Source organism: Acipenser ruthenus, chromosome 21 (genome assembly GCF_902713425.1).
Source record: "Acipenser ruthenus chromosome 21, fAciRut3.2 maternal haplotype, whole genome shotgun sequence".
Lineage (NCBI taxonomy): Eukaryota > Metazoa > Chordata > Actinopteri > Acipenseriformes > Acipenseridae > Acipenser > Acipenser ruthenus.
The window spans coordinates 12,666,741-12,689,592 of NC_081209.1; the positions used below are offsets into that span (position 1 = coordinate 12,666,741).

At 42.1% G+C, this 22,852-nt stretch overlaps 14 non-coding genes across 14 annotated transcripts; 9 read left to right on the forward strand and 5 right to left on the reverse strand.

Annotated features, from left to right (window-relative positions):
- Positions 1-80: 80 nt before the first annotated feature.
- On the reverse strand, positions 81-162 carry trnas-gcu (transfer RNA serine (anticodon GCU)). Its single transcript has one exon. It is a non-coding gene; the product is annotated as a tRNA-Ser (tRNA).
- Positions 163-1,835: 1,673 nt separating this feature from the next.
- trnae-cuc (transfer RNA glutamic acid (anticodon CUC)) lies at positions 1,836-1,907 on the forward strand. Its single transcript has one exon. It is a non-coding gene; the product is annotated as a tRNA-Glu (tRNA).
- Positions 1,908-7,118: 5,211 nt separating this feature from the next.
- trnat-agu (transfer RNA threonine (anticodon AGU)) lies at positions 7,119-7,192 on the forward strand. Its single transcript has one exon. It is a non-coding gene; the product is annotated as a tRNA-Thr (tRNA).
- Positions 7,193-7,349: 157 nt separating this feature from the next.
- Positions 7,350-7,431, reverse strand: trnas-gcu (transfer RNA serine (anticodon GCU)). Its single transcript has one exon. It is a non-coding gene; the product is annotated as a tRNA-Ser (tRNA).
- A 1,673-nt stretch (positions 7,432-9,104) lies between these two features.
- trnae-cuc (transfer RNA glutamic acid (anticodon CUC)) lies at positions 9,105-9,176 on the forward strand. Its single transcript has one exon. It is a non-coding gene; the product is annotated as a tRNA-Glu (tRNA).
- Positions 9,177-10,672: 1,496 nt separating this feature from the next.
- On the forward strand, positions 10,673-10,746 carry trnat-agu (transfer RNA threonine (anticodon AGU)). Its single transcript has one exon. It is a non-coding gene; the product is annotated as a tRNA-Thr (tRNA).
- Positions 10,747-10,901: 155 nt separating this feature from the next.
- Positions 10,902-10,983, reverse strand: trnas-gcu (transfer RNA serine (anticodon GCU)). Its single transcript has one exon. It is a non-coding gene; the product is annotated as a tRNA-Ser (tRNA).
- Positions 10,984-12,647: 1,664 nt separating this feature from the next.
- trnae-cuc (transfer RNA glutamic acid (anticodon CUC)) lies at positions 12,648-12,719 on the forward strand. The gene has a single exon. It is a non-coding gene; the product is annotated as a tRNA-Glu (tRNA).
- A 1,496-nt stretch (positions 12,720-14,215) lies between these two features.
- trnat-agu (transfer RNA threonine (anticodon AGU)) lies at positions 14,216-14,289 on the forward strand. The gene has a single exon. It is a non-coding gene; the product is annotated as a tRNA-Thr (tRNA).
- Positions 14,290-14,445: 156 nt separating this feature from the next.
- On the reverse strand, positions 14,446-14,527 carry trnas-gcu (transfer RNA serine (anticodon GCU)). Its single transcript has one exon. It is a non-coding gene; the product is annotated as a tRNA-Ser (tRNA).
- Positions 14,528-16,192: 1,665 nt separating this feature from the next.
- trnae-cuc (transfer RNA glutamic acid (anticodon CUC)) lies at positions 16,193-16,264 on the forward strand. Its single transcript has one exon. It is a non-coding gene; the product is annotated as a tRNA-Glu (tRNA).
- A 4,519-nt stretch (positions 16,265-20,783) lies between these two features.
- trnat-cgu (transfer RNA threonine (anticodon CGU)) lies at positions 20,784-20,857 on the forward strand. Its single transcript has one exon. It is a non-coding gene; the product is annotated as a tRNA-Thr (tRNA).
- Positions 20,858-21,007: 150 nt separating this feature from the next.
- Positions 21,008-21,089, reverse strand: trnas-gcu (transfer RNA serine (anticodon GCU)). Its single transcript has one exon. It is a non-coding gene; the product is annotated as a tRNA-Ser (tRNA).
- A 1,667-nt stretch (positions 21,090-22,756) lies between these two features.
- On the forward strand, positions 22,757-22,828 carry trnae-cuc (transfer RNA glutamic acid (anticodon CUC)). Its single transcript has one exon. It is a non-coding gene; the product is annotated as a tRNA-Glu (tRNA).
- Positions 22,829-22,852: the final 24 nt, after the last annotated feature.

The following is a 22,852-nucleotide window of genomic DNA, read 5'->3' on the forward strand; positions in this document are numbered from 1 at the left end:
CTGTCCTATAGTCGCAGGATAAACACTTTTGCCAAAAAAAAGAGAACGAGAAACAGTAATAATAATAAATGAAAAAGCTACGACGAGGATGGGATTCGAACCCACGCGTGCAGAGCACAATGGATTAGCAGTCCATCGCCTTAACCACTCGGCACCCTCGTCCCCAAAAACCAGTTGCTCAAACCAAAGAGGATGAAACACTCACTATTTGTTCACAGCGCGGGTGTAGAAGCCGTCTAATCTCTCCTAAGGAGCACACTTTATTATGGCAGTTCATTATGATTCATTGTCTGTCATTGTGTTGCAGGTGTGCATTTACACTTTATTATTTTCTTTTTTTATTTTGTGTTTATATACATGCGTGCTTGTTTTTTTTTAATTTAAATCACGATATGATTTTGTATTTTCACTGCACGATTTATTATTGATTGTGTGTTTGGCTATTGTTTATTTTCACTAATTTTGAATCACGGCACTTGTGTGGAGTAGTGTTTAGAGCTCTGGAACATTGACCGGAGAGTTGTGGGTTTAATCCCCAGTGGGGGACAATGCTGTTGTACCCTTGAGCAAGGTACTTTACCTAGATTGCTCCAGTAAAAACCCAACTATATAAATGGGTAACTGTATGTAAAAATAATGTGATATCTGTATAATGTATAATGTGATATCTTGTAACAATTGTAAGTCGCCCTGGATAAGGGCGTCTGCTAAGAAATAAATAATAGTAATAATAATAACTTGCCTAGACTGCCTCTCCACCTAATTGACAATTAATATGTTGCTTTTAAAGCGCATTCCGCACGTGGGTCTTATTATTTTTAATTAAATAAATAGTTTTAAGAGACGGACAGATTGAGAGAGCAGAGCGAGCTCCAGGCAAAGAGACACGGGAACGCACAGCTGTGGAGACACGGACACAGAGGCGAGAAATTACCTGAGGGATCTGACCAAGGGACTTGTACAGCAGGTCGCTGCCGCTGAGAGACCCAACTCCGGAAGCAACTGAGAGGGAAGGCGTTGAGTTCGCTGTTTAAGGCGGATTGAGCATTTAGAGGGGAAGAGGCGAATATACCTCCCCCCTCGCTAAGTGAAGTGTGCAATCTTTTGCTGCTGTGTGTGTGCTTGCTGCATCGCCCTGCTTTCAACAATTTGGATTGCTTAGCCGAAGTTCTTTTATTTTGTTTTACTTTCTTAGAGAAACGTCTTCAGTGACGGCCCTCACTAACCAGAGCTGTTGTAGCCTATTCGAGTCTCAGCTAATGCCACCGTGGAACACAGAGAAGACGGCTTTGGGACTTTCTATTGTTGTAAACTTTTCTTATTGATTGCTGCTGTTACACAATTACATTACGTTTGTTGCCTTAACCATTTCCAACGTTACTGATATTGATATATAGCAGGTTATTTCTGTAGCCGAACCTATATTTAAGTTGTGATAGCTACTCCTGTTATGGCTATAGCTATTTGCCCATTGTTGTTGCTATTGCTGTAGCTAAATCTATATTTGAATTGTGATAATCATTGTGAATACTGCTGCTATTGATCCAACTATTCTTGTTATTGCGACCAATATTTCGTTTTTATGTTTTATGTATGTGCTTGGCCATTTTAGTATATTTTAATCTGATTGTTTTAATAATTTAAATGAATCCCTTTCATGATTTATTGTCTGGCTTCCTTGTCTGCATTTCCACGGTGTTGCTACCCCGGTATTACGAACCTGTCCTAGTGACACCTGTAACAATTGCACAGGGGCTGGGGGCTGTTCCGTTTTTGATGCGACAGCGTTGATAGCAAAGAAATTCCTGGCAGGCGTACAAACTCCTTCAGCAACGTCCCTGGTGGTCTAGTGGTTAGGATTCGGCGCTCTCACCGCCGCGGCCCGGGTTCGATTCCCGGTCAGGGAAGTTCTTTTATGCCTATTATTATTCCGATTAAAACCACTCTCTTACTCTTCATTAATCAGATGTAGATATGTCAAATTCTTGGCTGTGGCCCGACTGCATTCAATTAAAAGCGCATCCTTTATATTATTATTAAAGAGACTTTGCACATTGATTCACAACCCCTTTTGGCATTATCTTCTTCTCAGACTGCAGAAAAGGAGTTTACAATTGCTCGTTACAAGCGAGAGGACAGCTGTAGTCTCACGACCCCCCTCTACACAATCACACAGTTAACACAATAAGTACCGACTAAAAAGGGTCACGGGATTATCCTACGCACCCTCTCATTCAGTGCTCCAGTGTTGTGACGCGCAGCAAAACGGTAGGTGCGTTCAAGTACCTGTAACTCAAAAACGGAAAGAGCTAGGCACGCAGTCCACATACCAAACGAAAGAGGAGGCTCCGCGATTTCCCGTGATATCTAACACGCCCAGGTGTCTTGTTCCTAGAATAAACTACAGCGTCCAGAATACAGTGGTGCCTTCACTTGCTAGGAGACAGCTGTGCGCATTGGGCGTCTTATCCATCTTGCATAAACAACACATTATGCCAAACGATGGCTAGAGGTAAAGGAAAAGCAAAATAAAGTGTTCCTATACACATTTTTATTCATTCATTTACTCCACGTGTTAGTTATATGTCGTTTTATTGCTGGGGTCCGGTCGTGTCCTTATGAGGGTCAAATGGAGGAATTTGTATTTGAAAGTGTATTTTCACTTGTAAAGATGCAACGTGTTTAATTGTTAAGCAAATGTTTCTTATTTTAAATGAGCAATGTCGATGTTATTAAAACAGTTTCTAAATCTACATGTGTAATACATATATTGTCAATGAACATGTGTCTTATTTGAATGTGAGCAGTGTTTGTGGTGCACGATTGGGTGCTGATAGTGCAGTTTTCGAGACCTGCTGCCAGTATGAACCAAGAAATGAAACGTCGCATTTTGGATTCAAACTGGAGAAACTGATGTTTGTTGAAGGACTGTGTGCAATCAGAACGGGGAGAAAGCCTTGCGGTCCAGGGGTTGTCAGCAGTAGGGGATTTAACACCTGGGAGCTGAGGATATTACAGCCATTCATCTCCAGGGTGCTCAGCAGAGGTTCCATGTTGTAAAGGTTAGCACTCTGGACTCTGAATCCAGCCATCCGAGTTCAAGTCTCGGTGTGACCTCAATTTAACCATATGTTTTGATCATGTGAACTACCAAATGTCAGGGACAAGGGCCTCGCATTGATCAGTACTTCTTACGAAGTCAGTCAAGTCAGTCGAATGAAATCCAGCGACAGGAAGCAAACCACAGTTCGCAGGATATCAGCACCCCTGTCATAGATGTGAGGAGGACTTGCATGGACACAGTTAGTGATGAACCTAATGATCCTTGTGAACCCGGTCAGACAAACCAGCATAAGAGAGAAAAGACCCTCAACGGGCACAAGCCTGGAGTTAAATGGCCAAGAGCTTGTGAGAAAACTGCATGGGACACAGTAAACACAGATCTCTGCGTTGCATTGGAAAGATTAAGTGGAACAGTTGAAAAGAAGCTGGATAAATTTGGGGACATCATCTACGCATATGGAAGTGAGAGGTTTGGAGTTGAAAAAAGGAAGGAAAAAGTACAAACTATTCCTGGAAAGTCTAGACGGCAGCAGGAGATTGAACGCTTAGTTAGAGAAAGGAGACAGCTGAGGAACCAATGGAGAAGAGCAGAACAAAGTCAGAAGGAGGGACTCAATCTCTTACAAAGGGTCATAAAAGATAAGCTTGCAACATTGCGCAGAGCTGAGCGCCTACGGAAACGCTACAAAAAGAAGGAGCGTGCGAGAGCTAACTTTTATAAAGACCCATTCAAATTTGTAAAGAAGTTATTCACCAGTGAGAAGAATGGCACACTAAAAGCATCTAAGGTTGAGCTGGAGAGATATTTGGAGGAAACACATACAGATTCAAAAAGGCAGGAGCCTATGTCAATTCCATCAGACATCCCACCTATCAATCCACCAGAATACCAAATGGAGGACTGTGCACCTAAGTGGAAAGAAATAGAGCAAGCTGTGAAAAAAGCAAGGGCTTCATCATCTCCAGGGCCTAATGGAGTTCTGTAGAGAGTGTACAAGAGTGCTTCAGGAGTTCTACGAATTCTGTGGAAATTGATAAAAGTGGCATGGGAAAAACAGGTTGTACCAAGAGCATGGCGCCGAGCACGTGGAGTCTTTATACCTAAAGAAAAAGATTCTACAAGCATCAGTCAGTTTCGTCCCATTTCCCTATTAAACGTAGAAGGCAAGATTTTCTTCAGCATTATTGCTCAGAGATTGTCAGCTTACCTATTAAAGAACTGCTTCATTGACACTTCAATACAAAAAGTGGGCATTCCAGGTTTCCCAGGTTGCTTAGAACACATCAATGTGATCTGGCAACAAATTCAATCAGCTAAAAAGGAGAGGAAGGAGCTCCATGTGACATTCCTGGATTTGGCTAATGCATATGGTTCAGTGCCACATGAACTACTTTGGGCAGCATTTGATTTTTTCAGTGTACGATGACAATAACAAATTTAGTGAAAGCCTATTTTGGAGATTTGCAATTCAGTTTTTCAACTTCAGAATTCAGCACTACATGGCAATGCCTAGAGGTTGGAATAATGGCAGGATGCACCATTTCTCCACTGGCTTTTACCATGGCAATGGAAGTAATCATTAGGGCATCAAAATGGGTAGTAGGAGGAGAGCGCTTGGCTTCTGGAATGCGACTACCACCAATTCGAGCATACATGGATGACATGACAACCATGACTACAACAGTAGCCTGCACTAATCGATTATTGGGCAAATTAACCAATAACATTGAATGGGCACGAATGCAATTCAAGCCCACTAAATCAAGGAGCATCTCTATAATTAAAGGCAAAGTAGTAGATAAAACATTCTTCATTAATGGTGAGGCAATACCAACAGTGTCTGAGAAGCCAGTGAAGAGTCTTGGGAGATGGTACGACGGGGATCTAAAGGACACAGTTCGTGTTGGAGAAGTTAGACAACAAGCAGTGGAAGGGTTGAAGAGCATAGACAGCTGCGCTCTACCAGGTAAACTAAAACTCTGGTGCTTTCAGTTTGGTCTACTGCCGAGGTTGCTGTGGCCACTGACTGTGTACGAGGTTTCTTTGACAACAGTAGAGAAGTTGGAAGCTTTAATCAGTTCATACATCAGGAAATGGTTGGGAGTTCCACGCTGCCTCAGCAGAGTGGGACTTTATGGTAAAGGAATACTGCAGCTACCAGTCTCTGCTCTAACCGAGGAGTTTAAGTGCGCCAAGGTCAGACTGGAAATGACTTTAGTAGAGTCACGCGATAAATGCGTAAGGGAGGCAGCACCTGTGTTGAAAACTGGAAGAAAGTGGGCGGCAAAGAAAGCTGTGGAAGATGCAAAGGCTGCCCTTCGAATTGGTGATATCATGGGGCAAGTTCAGCATGGAAGAGGGGGTCTTGGTTTCAGTTCAACTCCTCCTACATGGCACAAGGCGGCCCCAGCTCAAAGGAGGAAGCTGGTAGTCAACGAGGTGCAAAAGCAGGAGGAGAGGATGAGGTGTATAAAGGCCATTTCCCAGGCCAAGCAGGGAAAATTGATGAGATGGGAGAGTGTGGAACAACGCAAGATTGGCTGGAAAGACCTATGGTCAATGGAACAGAGCAGGATCAGTTTCCTCATCAGGTCAACATATGATGTTCTCCCATCACCACAGAACCTAAACCTCTGGGTAGGAGAGGATCCCTCATGTCCTTTGTGTTCATCACCTGCAACATTAAGGCACATTTTGACAGGATGTAAGGTGGCTCTTAGCCAAGGACGGTTTACTTGGCGCCATGACCAGGTGCTGCAATGTTTGGCCTTAGCATTGGAAGACAAGCGTAACATGACCAATAAGTTGTCACCTGTTCCATCAAAACATTACACACAAAAGACAACATTCCTCCGCCCAGGAGAGCAACCACCAAGAAAAGGTGTTAAAACCAATTCTCGCCCAGGACAACTGGAAGCTGCTAGAGACTGGAAAATGCTGGCAGATGTTGGTCAGCGGCTTATTTTTCCACCTGAGATTGCCACCACTAACCTTCGACCAGATATTGTCTTGTGGTCTGGATCAGCACGCCTTGTTCACCTGGTAGAGTTAACAGTGCCATGGGAGGATGCTGTAGATGAGGCGTATGAGAGGAAGAAACTGCGGTATGCTCAACTAGCCACTGAAGCGGAACAGCGAGGATGGAGAGTTCGGGTTTACCCAGTGGAAGTGGGTTGTCGAGGATTTGTGGCACACTCTACAACCCGGTTTCTCAGAGACGTCGGATTCAGTGGCCAAGAGTTGCGTCGCACAGTGAAGAACTTATCTGAAGCAGCAGAAAGGAGCAGCAACTGGCTGTGGTTGAGACGGAAAGATTCTGGCTGGGGACAGGTAAGTAAGCTGGGCTGAGTTGAGTGGGGGACGGAGGGGGGAGATGCTGGGACGCCAGAATCACCGTCGAGCCCTCTTGAGGTGTCGTGGGCTAGTCGATGAAACACTGAGGATGGAAGGTGCCCACTTGAAAACCCCAGAGATGTACCCTACTTAGCTCAATCCAGACGGTTGTCATGCTGATGCGCTGGGGAGGCCGCACTTTGGTTGATCCCCGGAGCCAGCATCGCAGCCGTTGTGTGTGCTGATGCGCCAGGGAGGCAAAATAAGCTGATCCCTGGAGCCAGCATTACACTTCAGCCATTAACACCAGACAGAAGGATATCTACATCATCATATGGAAGGAAACGTAAATGGATGGAGACACATATGGATCACATTAGTTTACTGTAAAGCTACGTCTTAGTTGGTGCTTATCTTGGCGAGAGCCGAGTTCAAATCAGCATGAAGTTTTAACATCTACTCTCGTGTAATGGAAATCATTATCTAGACAAAGAGGGTACAATCGGTCATATAAAATACAATGCAGATTCCGATATCTGAGGTCGGAAATTGTTTAATAACAAGTAATACGCATTTTCAAGTGTTTCAGATTAATTTCAGAAATGTCGCGCGCTTAATTTTACAGTCCTGCATTGCAGTAGAGAATGACAGTAAAGGCAATAATGTCCCTGATAGGTTTCATTTCACAGGTCTCTGACACATATTTCTTTGCGTGTGGCAGGGCGCCGTGGCTTAGATGGTTAAAGCGCCTGTCTAGTAAACAGGAGATCCTGGGTTCAAATCCCAGCGGTGCCTTTGGTTATACTATTTTTCAGCAAAGTTTAGCCTGTTTTTGTGTTACTGTTGGGGAACATCTCTAACACAGACCAATACTGTCCTATAGTCGCAGGATAAACACTTTTGCCAAAAAAAAGAGAACGAGAAACAGTAATAATAATAAATGAAAAAGCTACGACGAGGATGGGATTCGAACCCACGCGTGCAGAGCACAATGGATTAGCAGTCCATCGCCTTAACCACTCGGCACCCTCGTCCCCAAAAACCAGTTGCTCAAACCAAAGAGGATGAAACACTCACTATTTGTTCACAGCGCGGGTGTAGAAGCCGTCTAATCTCTCCTAAGGAGCACACTTTATTATGGCAGTTCATTATGATTCATTGTCTGTCATTGTGTTGCAGGTGTGCATTTACACTTTATTATTTTCTTTTTTTATTTTGTGTTTATATACATGCGTGCTTGTTTTTTTTTAATTTAAATCACGATATGATTTTGTATTTTCACTGCACGATTTATTATTGATTGTGTGTTTGGCTATTGTTTATTTTCACTAATTTTGAATCACGGCACTTGTGTGGAGTAGTGGTTAGAGCTCTGGACCCTTGACCGGAGGGTTGTGGGTTCAATCCGCAGTGGGGGACAATGCTGTTGTACCCTTGAGCATGGTACTTTTCCTAGATTGCTCCGGTTAAAACCCAACTATATAAATGGGTAACTGTATGTAAAAATAATGTGATATCTGTATAACGTGTAATGTGATATCTTGTAACAATTGTAAGTCGCCCTGGATAAGGGCGTTTGCTAAGAAATAAATAATAGTAATAATAATAACTTGCCTAGACTGCCTCTCCACCTAATTGACAATTAATGTGTTGCTTTTAAAGCGCATTCCGCACGTGGGTCTTATTATTTTTAATTAAATAAATGGTTTTAAGAGACGGACAGATTGAGAGAGCAGAGCGAGCTCCAGGCAAAGAGACACGGGAACGCACAGCTGTGGAGACACGGACACAGAGGCGAGAAATTACCTGAGGGATCTGAGCAAGGGAATGTACAGCAGGTCGCTGCCGCTGAGAGACCCAACTCCGGAAGCAACTGAGAGGAAAGGCGTTGAGTTCGCTGTTGAAGGCGGATTGAGCATTTAGAGGGGAAGAGGCGAATATACCTCCCCCCTCGCTAAGTGAAGTGTGCAATCTTTTGCTGCTGTGTGTGTGCTTGCTGCATCGCCCTGCTTTCAACAATTTGGATTGCTTAGCCGAAGTTCTTTTATTTTGTTTTACTTTCTTAGAGAAACGTCTCCAGTGACGGCCATCACTAACCAGAGCTGTTGTAGCCTATTCGAGTCTCAGCTAATGCCACCGTGGAACACAGAGAAGACGGCTTTAGGACTTTCTATTGTTGTAAACTTTTCTTATTGATTGCTACTGTTAGACAATTACATTACGTTTGTTGCTGTAACCATTTCCAACGTTACTGATATTGATATATAGCAGGTTATTTCTGTAGCCGAACCTATATTTAAGATGTGATAGCTACTCCTGTTATGGCTATAGCTATTTGCCCATTGTTGTTGCTATTGCTGTAGCTAAATCTATATTTGAATTGTGATAATCATTGTGAATACTGCTGCTATTGATCCAACTATTCTTGTTATTGCGACCAATATTTCGTTTTTATGTTTTATATATGTGCTTGGCCATTTTAGTATATTTTAATCTGATTGTTTTAATAATTTAAATGAATCCCTTTCATGATTTATTGTCTGGCTTCCTTGTCTGCATTTCCACGGTGTTGCTACCCCGGTATTACGAACCTGTCCTAGTGACACCTGTAACAATTGCACAGGGGCTGGGGGCTGTTCCGTTTTTGATGCGACAGCGTTGATAGCAAAGAAATTCCTGGCCAGCCGTACAAACTCCTTCAGCAACGTCCCTGGTGGTCTAGTGGTTAGGATTCGGCGCTCTCACCGCCGCGGCCCGGGTTCGATTCCCGGTCAGGGAAGTTCTTTTATGCCTATTATTATTCCGATTAAAACCACTCTCTTACTCTTCATTAATCAGATGTAGATATGTCTAATTCTTGGCTGTGGCCCGACTGCATTCAATTAAAAGCGCATCCTTTATATTATTATTATAGAGACTTTGCACATTGATTCACAACCCCTTTTGGCATTATCTTCTTCTCAGACTGCAGAAAAGGAGTTTACAATTGCTCGTTACAAGCGAGAGGACAGCTGTAGTCTCACGACCCCCCTCTACACAATCACACAGTTAACACAATAAGTACCGACTAAAAAGAGTCACGGGATTATCCTACGCACCCTCTCATTCAGTGCTCCAGTGCTGTGACGCGCAGCAAATCGGTAGGTGCGTTCAAGTACCTGTAACTCAAAAACGGAAAGAGCTAGGCACGCAGTCCACATACCAAACGAAAGAGGAGGCTCCACGATTTCCAGTGATATCTAACACGCCCAGGTGTCTTGTTCCTAGAATAAACTACAGCGTCCAGAATACAGTGGTGCCTTCACTTGCTAGGAGACAGCTGTGCGCATTGGGCGTCTTATCCATCTTGCATAAACAACACATTATGCCAAACGATGGCTAGAGGTAAAGGAAAAGCAAAATAAAGTGTTCCTATACACATTTTAATTCATTCATTTACTCCACGTGTTAGTTATATGTCGTTTTATTGCTGGGGTCCGGTCGTGTCCTTATGAGGGTCAAATGGAGGAATTTGTATTTGAAAGTGTATTTTCAGTTGTAAAGATGCAACGTGTTTAATTGTTAAGCAAATGTTTCTTATTTTAAATGAGCAATGCCGATGTTATTAAAACAGTTTCTAAATCTACATGTGTAATACATATATTGTCAATGAACATTTGTCTTATTTGAATGTGAGCAGTGTTTGTGGTGCACGATTGGGTACTGATAGTGCAGTTTTCGAGACCTGCTGCCAGTATGAACCAAGAAATGAAACGTCGCATTTTGGATTCAAACTGGAGAAACTGATGTTTGTTGAAGGACTGTGTGCAATCAGAACGGGGAGAAAGCCTTGCGGTCCAGGGGTTGTCAGCAGTAGGGGATTTAACACCTGGGAGCTGAGGATGTTACAGCCATTCATCTCCAGGGTGCTCAGCAGAGGTTCCATGTTGTAAAGGTTAGCACTCTGGACTCTGAATCCAGCCATCCGAGTTCAAGTCTCGGTGTGACCTCAATTTAACCATATGTTTTGATCATGTGAACTACCAAATGTCATATATCTAGACAAAGAGGGTACAATCGGTCATATAAAATACAATGCAGATTCCGATATCTGAGGTCGGAAATTGTTTAATAACAAGTAATACGCATTTTCAAGTGTTTCAGATTAATTTCAGAAATGTCGCGCGCTTAATTTTACAGTCCTGCATTGCAGTAGAGAATGACAGTAAAGGCAATAATGTCCCTGATAGGTTTCTTTTCACAGGTCTCTGACACATATTTCTTTGCGTGTGGCAGGGCGCCGTGGCTTAGATGGTTAAAGCGCCTGTCTAGTAAACAGGAGATCCTGGGTTCAAATCCCAGCGGTGCCTTTGGTTATACTATTTTTCAGCAAAGTTTAGCCTGTTTTTGTGTTACTGTTGGGGAACATCTCTAACACAGACCAATACTGTCCTATAGTCGCAGGATAAACACTTTTGCCAAAAAAAGAGAACGAGGAACAGTAATAATAATAAAAAAAAAGCTACGACGAGGATGGGATTCGAACCCACGCGTGCAGAGCACAATGGATTAGCAGTCCATCGCCTTAACCACTCGGCCACCTCGTCCCCAAAAACCAGTTGCTCAAACCAAAGAGGATGAAACACTCACTATTTGTTCACAGCGCGGGTGTAGAAGCCGTCTAATCTCTCCTAAGGAGCACACTTTATTATGGCAGTTCATTATGATTCATTGTCTGGCATTGTGTTGCAGGTGTGCATTTACACTTTATTATTTTTTTCATTATTTTGTGTTTATATACATGCGTGCTTGTTTTTTTTTTATTTAAATCACGATATGATTTTGTATTTTTACTGCACGATTTATTATTGATTGTGTGTTTGGCTATTGTTTATTTTCACTAGTTGTGAATCACGACACTTGTGTGGAGTAGTGTTTAGAGCTCTGGAACCTTGACCGGAGAGTTGTGGGTTCAATCCCCAGTGGGGGACAATGCTGTTGTACCATTGAGCTTGGTACTTTACCTAGATTGCTCCAGTAAAAACCCAACTGTATAAATGGGTAACTGTATGTAAAAATAATGTGATATCTGTATAATGTATAATGTGATATCTTGTAACAATTGTAAGTCGCACTGGATAAGGGCGTCTGCTAAGAAATAAATAATAATAATTTGCCTAGACTGCCTCTCCACCTAATTGACAATTAATGTGTTGCTTTTAAAGCGCATTCCGCACGTGGGTCTTATTATTTTTAATTAAATAAATGGTTTTAAGAGACGGACAGATTGAGAGAGCAGAGCGAGCTCCAGGCAAAGAGACACGGGAACGCACAGCTGTGGAGACACGGACACAGAGGCGAGAAATTACCTGAGGGATCTGACCAAGGGACTTGTACAGCAGGTCGCTGCCGCTGAGAGACCCAACTCCGGAAGCAACTGAGAGGGAAGGCGTTGAGTTCGCTGTTTAAGGCGGATTGAGCATTTAGAGGGGAAGAGGCGAATATACCTCCCCCCTCGCTAAGTGAAGTGTGCAATCTTTTGCTGCTGTTTGTGTGCTTGCTGCATCGCCCTGCTTTCAACAATTTGGATTGCTTAGCCGAAGTTCTTTCATTTAGTTTTACTTTCTTAGAGAAACGTCTCCAGTGACGGCCCTCACTAACCAGAGCTGTTGTAGCCTATTCGAGTCTCAGCTAATGCCACCGTGGAACACAGAGAAGACGGCTTTGGGACTTTCTATTGTTGTAAACTTTTCTTATTGATTGCTGCTGTTAGACAATTACATTACGTTTGTTGCTGTAACCATTTCCAACGTTACTGATATTGATATATAGCAGGTTATTTCTGTAGCCGAACCTATATTTAAGTTGTGATAGCTACTCCTGTTATGGCTATAGCTATTTGCCCATTGTTGTTGCTATTGCTGTAGCTAAATCTATATTTGAATTGTGATAATCATTGTGAATACTGCTGCTATTGATCCAACTATTCTTGTTATTGCGACCAATATTTCGTTTTTATGTTTTATATATGTGCTTGGCCATTTTAGTATATTTTAATCTGATTGTTTTAATAATTTAAATGAATCCCTTTCATGATTTATTGTCTGGCTTCCTTGTCTGCATTTCCACGGTGTTGCTACCCCGGTATTACGAACCTGTCCTAGTGACACCTGTAACAATTGCGCAGGGCCTGGGGGCTGTTCCGTTTTTGATGCGACAGCGTTGATAGCAAAGAAATTCCTGGCCAGCCGTACAAACTCCTTCAGCAACGTCCCTGGTGGTCTAGTGGTTAGGATTCGGCGCTCTCGCCGCCGCGGCCCGGGTTCGATTCCCGGTCAGGGAAGTTCTTTTATGCCTATTATTATTCCGATTAAAACCACTCTCTTACTCTTCATTAATCAGATGTAGATATGTCTAATTCTTGGCTGTGGCCCGACTGCATTCAATTAAAAGCGCATCCTTTATATTATTATTATAGAGACTTTGCACATTGATTCACAACCCCTTTTGGCATTAACTTCTTCTCAGACTGCAGAAAAGGAGTTTACAATTGCTCGTTACAAGCGAGAGGACAGCTGTAGTCTAACGACCCCCCTCTACACAATCACACAGTTAACACAATAAGTACCGACTAAAAAGAGTTACGGGATTATCCTACGCACCCTCTCATTCAGTGCTCCAGTGCTGTGACGCGCAGCAAATCGGTAGGTGCGTTCAAGTACCTGTAACTCAAAAACGGAAAGAGCTAGGCATGCAGTCCACATACCAAACGAAAGAGGAGGCTCCACGATTTCCCGTGATATCTAACACGCCCAGGTGTCTTGTTCCTAGAATAAACTACAGCGTCCAGAATACAGTGGTGCCTTCACTTGCTAGGAGACAGCTGTGCACATTGGGCGTCTTATCCATCTTGCATAAACAACACATTATGCCAAACGATGACTAGAGGTAAAGGAAGAGCAAAATAAAGTGTTCCTATACACATTTTTATTCATTCATTTACTCCACGTGTTTGTTATATGTCGTTTTATTGCTGGGGTCCGGTCGTGTCCTTATGAGGGTCAAATGGAGGAATTTGTATTTGAAAGTGTATTTTCACTTGTAAAGATGCAACGTGTTTAATTGTTAAGCAAATGTTTCTTATTTTAAATGAGCAATGCCGATGTTATTAAAACAGTTTCTAAATCTACATGTGTAATACATATATTGTCAATGAACATGTGTCTTATTTGAATGTGAGCAGTGTTTGTGGTGCACGATTGGGTGCTGATAGTGCAGTTTTCGAGACCTGCTGCCAGTATGAACCAAGAAATGAAACGTCGCATTTTGGATTCAAACTGGAGAAACTGATGTTTGTTGAAGGACTGTGTGCAATCAGAACGGGGAGAAAGCCTTGCGGTCCAGGGGTTGTCAGCAGTAGGGGATTTAACACCTGGGAGCTGAGGATGTTACAGCCATTCATCTCCAGGGTGCTCAGCAGAGGTTCCATGTTGTAAAGGTTAGCACTCTGGACTCTGAATCCAGCCATCCGAGTTCAAGTCTCGGTGTGACCTCAATTTAACCATATGTTTTGATCATGTGAACTACCAAATGTCATATATCTAGACAAAGAGGGTACAATCGGTCATATAAAATACAACGCAGATTCCGATATCTGATGTCGGAAATTGTTTAATAACAAGTAATACGCATTTTCAAGTGTTTCAGATTAATTTCAGAAATGTCGCGCGCTTAATTTTACAGTCCTGCATTGCAGTAGAGAATGACAGTAAAGGAAATAATGTCCCTGATAGGTTTCATTTCACAGGTCTCTGACACATATTTCTTTGCATGTGGCAGGGCGCCGTGGCTTAGATGGTTAAAGCGCCTGTCTAGTAAACAGGAGATCCTGGGTTCAAATCTCAGCGGTGCCTTTGGTTATACTATTTTTCAGCAAAGTTTAGCCTGTTTTTGTGTTACTGTTGGGGAACATCTCTAACACAGACCAATACTGTCCTATAGTCGCAGGATAAACACTTTTGCCAAAAAAAAGAGAACGAGAAACAGTAATAATAATAAAAAAAAAGCTACGACGAGGATGGGATTCGAACCCACGCGTGCAGAGCACAATGGATTAGCAGTCCATCGCCTTAACCACTCGGCCACCTCGTCCCCAAAAACCAGTTGCTCAAACCAAAGAGGATGAAACACTCACTATTTGTTCACAGCGCGGGTGTAGAAGCCGTCTAATCTCTCCTAAGGAGCACACTTTATTATGGCAGTTCATTATGATTCATTGTCTGTCATTGTGTTGCAGGTGTGCATTTACACTTTATTATTTTTTTTTTATTATTTTGTGTTTATATACATGCGTGCTTGTTTTTTTTAAATTTAAATTACGATATGATTTTGTATTTTCACTGCACGATTTATTATTGATTGTGTGTTTGGCTATTGTTTATTTTCACTAATTTCGAATCACGACACTTGTGTGGAGTAGTGGTTAGAGCTCTGGACCCTTGACCGGAGGGTTGTGGGTTCAATCCCCAGTGGGGGACAATGCTGTTGTACCCTTGAGCAAGGTACTTTACCTAGATTGCTCCAGTAAAAACCCAACTGAAAAAATGGGTAACTGTATGTAAAAATAATGTGATATCTGTATAATGTATAATGTGATATCTTGTAACAATTGTAAGTCGCACTGGATAAGGGCGTCTGTTAAGAAATAAATAATAATAACTTGCCTAGACTGACTCTCCACCTAATTGACAATTAATGTGTTGATTTTAAAGTGCATTCCGCACGTGGGTCTTATTATTTTTAATTAAATAAATGGTTTTAAGAGACGGACAGATTGAGAGAGCAGAGCGAGCTCCAGGCAAAGAGACACGGGAACGCACAGCTGTGGAGACACGGACACAGAGGCGAGAAATTACCTGAGGGATCTGACCAAGGGACTTGTACAGCAGGTCGCTGCCGCTGAGAGACCCAACTCCGGAAGCAACTGAGAGGGAAGGCGTTGAGTTCGCTGTTTAAGGCGGATTGAGCATTTAGAGGGGAAGAGGCGAATATACCTCCCCCTCGCTAAGTGAAGTGTGCAATCTTTTGCTGCTGTTTGTGTGCTTGCTGCATCGCCCTGCTTTCAACAATTTGGATTGCTTAGCCGAAGTTCTTTCATTTAGTTTTACTTTCTTAGAGAAACGTCTCCAGTGACGGCCCTCACTAACCAGAGCTGTTGTAGCCTATTCGAGTCTCAGCTAATGCCACCGTGGAACACAGAGAAGACGGCTTTGGGACTTTCTATTGTTGTAAACTTTTCTTATTGATTGCTGCTGTTAGACAATTACATTACGTTTGTTGCTGTAACCATTTCCAACGTTACTGATATTGATATATAGCAGGTTATTTCTGTAGCCGAACCTATATTTAAGTTGTGAAAGCTACTCCTGTTATGGCTATAGCTATTTGCCCATTGTTGTTGCTATTGCTGTAGCTAAATCTATATTTGAATTGTGATAATCATTGTGAATACTGCTGCTATTGATCCAACTATTCTTGTTATTGCGACCAATATTTCGTTTTTATGTTTTATATATGTGCTTGGCCATTTTAGTATATTTTAATGTGATTGTTTTAATAATTTAAATGAATCCCTTTCATGATTTATTGTCTGGCTTCCTTGTCTGCATTTCCACGGTGTTGCTACCCCGGTATTACGAACCTGTCCTAGTGACACCTGTAACAATTGCGCAGGGCCTGGGGGCTGTTCCGTTTTTGATGCGACAGCGTTGATAGCAAAGAAATTCCTGGCCAGCCGTACAAACTCCTTCAGCAACGTCCCTGGTGGTCTAGTGGTTAGGATTCGGCGCTCTCACCGCCGCGGCCCGGGTTCGATTCCCGGTCAGGGAAGTTCTTTTATGCCTATTATTATTCCGATTAAAACCACTCTCTTACTCTTCATTAATCAGATGTAGATATGTCTAATTCTTGGCTGTGGCCCGACTGCATTCAATTAAAAGCGCATCCTTTATATTATTATTATAGAGACTTTGCACATTGATTCACAACCCCTTTTGGCATTATCTTCTTCTCAGACTGCAGAAAAGGAGTTTACAATTGCTCGTTACATGCGAGAGGACAGCTGTGGTCTAACGACCCCCCTCTACACAATCACACAGTTAACACAATAAGTACCGACTAAAAAGAGTCACGGAATTATCCTACGCATCCTCTCATTCAGTGCTCCAGTGCTGTGACGCGCAGCAAATCGGTAGGTGCGTTCAAGTACCTGTAACTCAAAAACGGAAAGAGCTAGGCACGCAGTCAACATACCAAACGAAAGAGGATGCTCCACGATTTCCCGTGATATCTAACATGCCCAGGTGTCTTGTTCCTAGAATAAACTACAGCGTCCAGAATACAGTGGTGCCTTCACTTGCTAGGAGACAGCTGTGCGCATTGGGCGTCTTATCCATCTTGCATAAACAACACATTATGCCAAACGATGGCTAGCAGTAAATGAAAAGCAAAATAAAGTGTTCCTATACACATTTTTATTCATTCATTTACTCCACGTGTTAGTTATATGTCGTTTCATTGCTGGGGTCCGGTCTTGTCCTTATGAGGGTCAAATGGAGGAATTTGTATTTGAAAGTGTATTTTCACTTGTAAAGATGCAACGTGTTTAATTGTTAAGCAAATGTTTCTTATTTTAAATGAGCAATGCCGATGTTATTAAAACAGTTTCTAAATCTACATGTGTAATACATATATTGTCAATGAACATGTGTCTTATTTGAATGTGAGCAGTGTTTGTGGTGCACAATTGGGTGCTGATAGTGCAGTTTTCGAGACCTGCTGCCAGTATGAACCAAGAAATGAAACGTCGCATTTCGGATTCAAACTGGAGAAACTGATGTTTGTTGAAGGACTGTGTGCAATCAGAATGGGGAGAAAGCCTTGCGGTCCAGGGGTTGACAGCAGTTTGGGATTTAAAACCTGGGAGATGAGGATGTTACAGCCATTCATCTCCAGGGTGCTCAGCAGAGGTTCCATGTTGTAAAGGTTAGCACTCTGGACTCTGAATCCAGCCATCCGAGTTCAAGTCTCGGTGTGACCTCAAGTTAACCATATGTGTTTATCATGTGAACTACCGAATGTCATATATCTAGACAAAGAGGGTACAATCGGTCATATAACCCTCTATGGCCAAATGTTACCTCAAAGTAACATACCAGTTTTTGCTCCCTTACACACACAAAAACAACATCAACCATAATGCAATTCTCTCTTTTTAAGGGAGGAAGCTAAATAAACCAATAGTATACTTACATTTGGTCACATGACTAGTTTTTCCTTTCTTCAACACCTTTTAAAATCAGGATATAGCACATGTGCGACGGCCATTAGATTGCTCCTAAAAATTGCTCTAAAATAACAATTTTTACAGCTTTTTCTTCAATAAAAAATGGATTCACAATCTTGGGTAAGTTAAGAATTATTTTTCATCACTATCTAATTTTCACATAATATATATTATGATAAATTAATGAAATAGGTATGTTGCCTCAAAGCAACATTGAACCACAATGGAACCTCACTTTCCAATTTATTTTTGTTTACATGTGGTCATATTCTAATGTAACCAGCCTACTATTACCATCATGATTATGATTATCATCATTACTACTGAAATATAATGAATATTGTTCTACCATATATTTTATTATACTAATATTGAATAATATATCAAAGTTTTTCAGCATTACATTATCATTATCAGTTGGTTCTGTAGCACTGACCTGCAAGTGGCTCTACAAAAAATAAAAAAGATCCACAGTGTGGGGAAAGTTAGACAGAATCGTCTGGCTGGATGCACCTTCATGAATGACAAGGAAATGAAGAACAAAAGAAGGGGAACCTTTGAAGAGAAAGTGGCAAAACACAATGGTGTGTACCTCAGGGCAGTCAAATGGTTTGACAACCGTCCGGTGACTCTCCTGAGCACCTATGCAGTGGCCAACTCAACTTCCACAGTGGAGAGATGGGACAAGAGGAGAAAGGAAGCTGTTCAAGTGGCACGCACCAATATAGTCAAATTGTACAACCAGAGCATGGGTGGGGTGGACCTCCTGGATGCTCATTGCAGTGTACCGAACCAAGATAAGATCCAAGAAGTGGTACCATCGCATTGGCTTCCACATGATGGATTTCACACTTGTGCAGGCTTGGCTCCTGTACCGGAGAGATTGCAGAGAGTGTGGCATCCAAAAGAAATAGCAGCTCAGTTTACTGGAGTTTAAAATTGAGGTAGCAAGCTGTCTCTGCAAGCAGAACAAAATCAACCTGAAGCGGAAGGTAAGACCATCCCACTGTGTTGAGGCAAGTCTGGATGAAAAAAGGAAGAGAGGGCATGTGGGCCCAGTCTGCCAGGACAACACAGACCACTAGCCTGTTTGGGCAGAAACCAGAGGTAGATGTAAATACCCAGGCTGCAAAGGGATCATCAAGGTGCAGTGTGTGAAGTGTGGGGTTTTCCTCTGTTTCACTGCTGAGAAGAACTGCTTTGTGGACTTTCACAAGCAGTAAGTTGGACAGAACACATTTGCGCAGGATCACTGGACAAATGTAGTTTTTGTTTATTTGTAATTTATTTTTAACTCAAAATGTTGCATTACGATTCATTGTTTTTAAATCTGAGTCAAAATTATCATTTTGTTCCAAGAAGAAAATGTAATGTCATGCATGAAATTAAAATAATTTGTTCTATAGTGGTTCAATGTTGCCTCAAGGTAACGAACCCCAAAGTACCCCCCCAAATTTTGGGGGGGGGGGGATTTAAGTTTTGGTAAGGCTAAATTGGACCATTTTAAGTGCTAAAAACAAATGAAACATTTTTTTCAACAATGTTTTCACGATTCCCGGTCAGGGAAGTTCGTTTATGCCTATTATTATTCCGATTAAAACCACTCTCTTGCTCTTCATTAATCAGATGTAGATATGTCTAATTCTTGGCTGTGGCCCGACTGCATTCAATTAAAAGCGCATCCTTTATATTATTATTATAGAGACTTTGCACATTGATTCACAACCCCTTTTGGCATTATCTTCTTCTCAGACTGCAGAAAAGGAGTTTACAATTGCTCGTTACAAGCGAGAGGACAGCTGTAGTCTAACGACCCCCCTCTACACAATCACACAGTTAACACAATAAGTACCGACTAAAAGGAGTCACGGGATTATCCTACGCACCCTCTCATTCAGTGCTCCAGTGCTGTGACGCGCAGCAAATCGGTAGGTGCGTTCAAGTACCTGTAACTCAAAAACGGAAAGAGCTAGGCACGCAGTCCACATACCAAACGAAAGAGGAGGCTCCACGATTTCCCGTGATATCTAACACGCCCAGGTGTCTTGTTCCTAGAATAAACTACAGCGTCCAGAATACAGTGGTGCCTTCACTTGCTAGGAGACAGCTGTGCGCATTGGGCGTCTTATCCATCTTGCATAAACAACACATTATGCCAAACGATGGCTAGAAGTAAAGGAAAAGCAAAATAAAGTGTTCCTATACACATTTTTATTCATTCATTTTCTCCACGTGTTAGTTATATGTCGTTTTATTGCTGGGGTCCGGTCGTGTCCTTATGAGGGTCAAATGGAGGAATTTGTATTTGAAAGTGTATTTTCACTTGTAAAGATGCAACGTGTTTAATTGTTAAGCAAATGTTTCTTATTTTAAATGAGCAATGCCGATGTTATTAAAACAGTTTCTAAATCGACATGTGTAATACATATATTGTCAATGAACATGTGTCTTATTTGAATGTGAGCAGTGTTTGTGGTGCACGATTGGGTGCTGATAGTGCAGTTTTCGAGACCTGCTGCCAGTATGAACCAAGAAATGAAACGTCGCATTTTGGATTCAAACTGGAGAAACTGATGTTTGTTGAAGGACTGTGTGCAATCAGAACGGGGAGAAAGCCTTGCGGTCCAGGGGTTGTCAGCAGTAGGGGATTTAACACCTGGGAGCTGAGGATGTTACAACCATTCATCTCCAGGGTGCTCAGCAGAGGTTCCATGTTGTAAAGGTTAGCACTCTGGACTCTGAATCCAGCCATCCGAGTTCAAGTCTCGGTGTGACCTCAATTTAACCATATGTTTTGCTCGTGTGAACTTCCAAATGTCATATATCTAGACAAAGAGGGTACAATCGGTCATATAAAATACAATGCAGATTCCGATATCTGAGGTCGGAAATTGTTTAATAACAAGTAATACGCATTTTCAAGTGTTTCAGATTAATTTCAGAAATGTCGCGCGCTTAATTTTACAGTCCTGCATTGCAGTAGAGAATGACAGTAAAGGCAATAATGTCCCTGATAGGTTTCATTTCACAGGTCTCTGACACATATTTCTTTGCGTGTGGCAGGGCGCCGTGGCTTAGATGGTTAAAGCGCCTGTCTCGTAAACAGGAGATCCTGGGTTCCAATCCCAGCGGTGCCTTTGGTTATACTATTTTTCAGCAAAGTTTAGGCTGTTTTTGTGTTACTGTTGGGGAGCATCTCTAACACAGACCAATACTGTCCTATAGTCGCAGGATAAACACTTTTGCCAAAAAAAAGAGAACGAGAAACAGTAATAAAAAAAAAGCTACGACCAGGATGGGATTTAAACCCACGCATGCAGAGCACAATGGATTAGCAGGCCATCGCCTTAACCACTCGGCCACCTCGTCCCCGAAAACCAGTTGCTCAAACCAAAGAGGATGAAACACTCACTATTTGTTCACAGCGCGGTTGTAGAAGCCGTCTAATCTCTCCTAAGGAGCACACTTTATTATGGCAGTTCATTATGATTCATTGTCTGTCATTGTGTTGCAGGTGTGCATTTACACTTTATTATTTTTTTTATTATTATTTTGTATTTATATACATGCGTGCTTGTTTTTTTTTTATTTAAATCACGATATGATTTTGTATTTTCACTGCACGATTTATTATTGATTGTGTATTTGGCTATTGTTTATTTTCACAAGATTTGAATCACGGCACTTGTGTGGAGTAGTGGTTAGGGCTCTGGACCCTTGACCGGAGGGTTGTGGGTTCAATCCCCAGTGGGGGACAATGCTGTTGTACCCTTGAGCAAGGTACTTTACCTAGATTGCTCCAGTAAAAACCCAACTGTATAAATGGGTAACTGTATGTAAAAATAATGTGATATCTGTATAATGTATAATGTGATATCTTGTAACAATTGTAAATCGCCCTGGATAAGGGCGTCTGTTAAGAAATAAATAATAGTAACTTGCCTAGACTGCCTCTCCACTTAATTGACAATTAATATGTTGCTTTTAAAGCGCATTCCTCACGTGGGTCTTATTATTTTTAATTAAATAAATGGTTTTAAGAGACGGACAGATTGAGAGAGCAGCGCGAGCTCCAGGCAAAGAGACACGGGAACGCACAGCTGTGGAGACACGGACACAGAGGCGAGAAATTACCTGAGGGATCTGAGCAAGGGACTTGTACAGCAGGTCGCTGCCGCTGAGAGACCCAACTCCGGAAGCAACTGAGAGGGAAGGCGTTGAGTTCGCTGTTTAAGGCGGATTGAGCATTTAGAGGGGAAGAGGCGAATATACCTCCCCCCTCGCTAAGTGAAGTGTGCAATCTTTAGCTGCTGTGTGTGTGCTTGCTGCATCGCCCTGCTTTCAACAATTTGGATTGCTTAGCCGAAGTTCTTTTATTTTGTTTTACTTTCTTAGAGAAACGTCTCCAGTGACGGCCCTCACTAACCAGAGCTGTTGTAGCCTATTCGAGTCTCAGCTAATGCCACCGTGGAACACAGAGAAGACGGCTTTGGGACTTTCTATTGTTGTAAACTTTTCTTATTGATTGCTGCTGTTAGACAATTACATTACGTTTGTTGCTGTAACCATTTCCAACGTTACTGATATTGATATATAGCAGGTTATTTCTGTAGCCGAACCTATATTTAAGTTGTGATAGCTACTCCTGTTATGGCTATAGCTATTTGCCCATTGTTGTTGCTATTGCTGTAGCTAAATCTATATTTGAATTGTGATAATCATTGTGAATACTGCTGCTATTGATCCAACTATTCTTGTTATTGCGACCAATATTTCGTTTTTATGTTTTATATATGTGCTTGGCCATTTTAGTATATTTTAATCTGATTGTTTTAATAATTTAAATGAATCCCTTTCATGATTTATTGTCTGGCTTCCTTGTCCGCATTTCCACGGTGTTGCTAGCCCGGTATTACGAACCTGTCCTAGTGACACCTGTAACAATTGCGCAGGGCCTGGGGGCTGTTCCGTTTTTGATGCGACAGCGTTGATAGCAAAGAAATTCCTGGCCAGCCGTACAAACTCCTTCAGCAACGTCCCTGGTGGTCTAGTGGTTAGGATTCGGCGCTCTCACCGCCGCGGCCCGGGTTCGATTCCCGGTCAGGGAAGTTCTTTTATGCCTATTATTATTC